Genomic DNA, 1490 nt, shown 5'->3' on the forward strand with positions numbered 1-1490 from the left:
TACTCAGTGGAGATTCTACCTTCCTCCACACCCTCTGGATCTAGGTTCCCTCTTGAAAGCTTGTAAGCCAGTCACTTCTTGCCTTTGTAGCCTCCCCATCCTATTTTGGGTAGCCAGTGTCCAAGTTGTTTGAGCCCATTTTTGCAGACACTGTGTCAATCCGTATCTTTAGGAGTCTTCATCTTTAACACTGACCTCTACTTTACCAAGTGTGATGTCCTTTTCCAGGGTCTGGAAATTTATTCCTCTTGATTACATGCCCAAATTAAGTGAGACAAAGTCTCACTGTCCTTGCTTCTAAGAAGCACTCCAAGACAGATTTGTTCACTCGTCTGACAGTCTGGCATATTGAATATTTTTTGGCAATACCACAGTTCAGTCAAGATGCATCCATTTTTCCCTGTCTTCCTATTGATTTTTGAGCTTTCACATGTATGTTGTTGTTGTTAGGTGCCATCGAGTTGGTACCAACTCATAGCATCCCTATGCACAACAGAACAAGACACTGCCTGGTCCTGGGCTAACCTTACAATTATTGCCACACTTGAGCCCATTGATGCTGCCACTTTGCTAGTCCATCTTATTGGGGGGTTTCCTCTTTTTCTCTGACCCTCCACCCTACCAAACATGGTATCCTTCTCCAGCAATTGGTGCTTCCTGACAATATGTCCAAAGTATGAGAGACGAAGTTTGGCCTTCCTGACCTCCACGGAGCACTCTAGCTGCACTTCTTTCAACACAGACCTGTTTGTTCTTTTGGCAGCCCGTGGTACTTCCAATATTCTCCTCCAACACCATAACTCATGCATCAATTCTTCTACGGTCTTCCTTATTCACTGTCCAGCTTTCACATGCATATGAGGTTATTGAAAATACCATGGCTTGGGCCAGGCGCACCTTAGTCCTCATACTGTGACATCTTTGCTCTTCAACACTTTAAAAAAGTCTTATGCAGCAGATTTGTCCAATGCAATACGTCATTTGATTTCTTGACTGCTGCTTCCATGAGTTGATGGTTGATTCAAGAAAAATGAAGTCCTTGACAATTTCAATCTTTTCTCTGTTGGTAAGAATGTTGTTTATTGGTCCAATGGTGAGGATTTTGTTTTCTTACATTGAGATGCAATCCATACTAAAGGCTGTGATCTTTGATCTTCATCAGTAAGTATTTTAAGTCCTCTTCACTTGCAACAAGCAATGTTGTATCATCTGCATATCGCAAGTTGTTAATGAGTCTTCCTACAATCCTAATGCCACGTTTTTCTTCATATAACCCAGCTTCTTGGATTATTTGCTCAGCATACAAGTTGGATAAGTATGGTGAAAGAATATAACCTTGTCACACATTTTTCTTAATTTTAAACCATTCAATGTTCCCATGTTCTCTTTGAACAACTGCCTCTTGGTCATGTACAGATTTCTCATGAACACAATTAAATGTTCTGGAATACTCATACTTCGCAATGTTGTCCATAGCTTGTCATGATCCA

The sequence above is a fragment of the Chrysochloris asiatica genome, unplaced genomic scaffold, assembly GCF_000296735.1.
Source record: "Chrysochloris asiatica unplaced genomic scaffold, ChrAsi1.0 scaffold00106, whole genome shotgun sequence".
NCBI classification, from domain to species: domain Eukaryota; kingdom Metazoa; phylum Chordata; class Mammalia; order Afrosoricida; family Chrysochloridae; genus Chrysochloris; species Chrysochloris asiatica.